Genomic DNA, 364 nt, shown 5'->3' with positions numbered 1-364 from the left:
GTTTTATACCACTTGGGATAGACAGGGGTGCCTGTGTGTGTTTGGGAGTGTATGTAAGTGTGTGTGTGTGTGTGTGTGTGTGTGTGTCTGTGAGTGTTTGGGGGTGGGGTGGGGGGTCCTGACTGAGGAAATCACAGACGACCCGTGGCCTCTGTGTGACCCTCGCCTCCTCACGGTGGGATCAAGGCCCTGGATGGAGGGGCTTGCTTTCAGGGTTGGGGGGGGGGGGGGGGGGGTTAGAGGTTTAAGGGCAACAAATCATGCAACACTTTACTGGGATTTAAAAAAGCAGTGCAGCGGCCATGCACATGAAGACTAGAGTGCTCTGTGGGACAGGGGAGTTAGAGAGAGAGAGAGAGAGAAA

Source organism: Clupea harengus, chromosome 14, assembly GCF_900700415.2.
Source record: "Clupea harengus chromosome 14, Ch_v2.0.2, whole genome shotgun sequence".
NCBI classification, from domain to species: Eukaryota; Metazoa; Chordata; class Actinopteri; order Clupeiformes; family Clupeidae; genus Clupea; species Clupea harengus.
Note: the sequence above shows the minus strand (reverse complement) of the source record.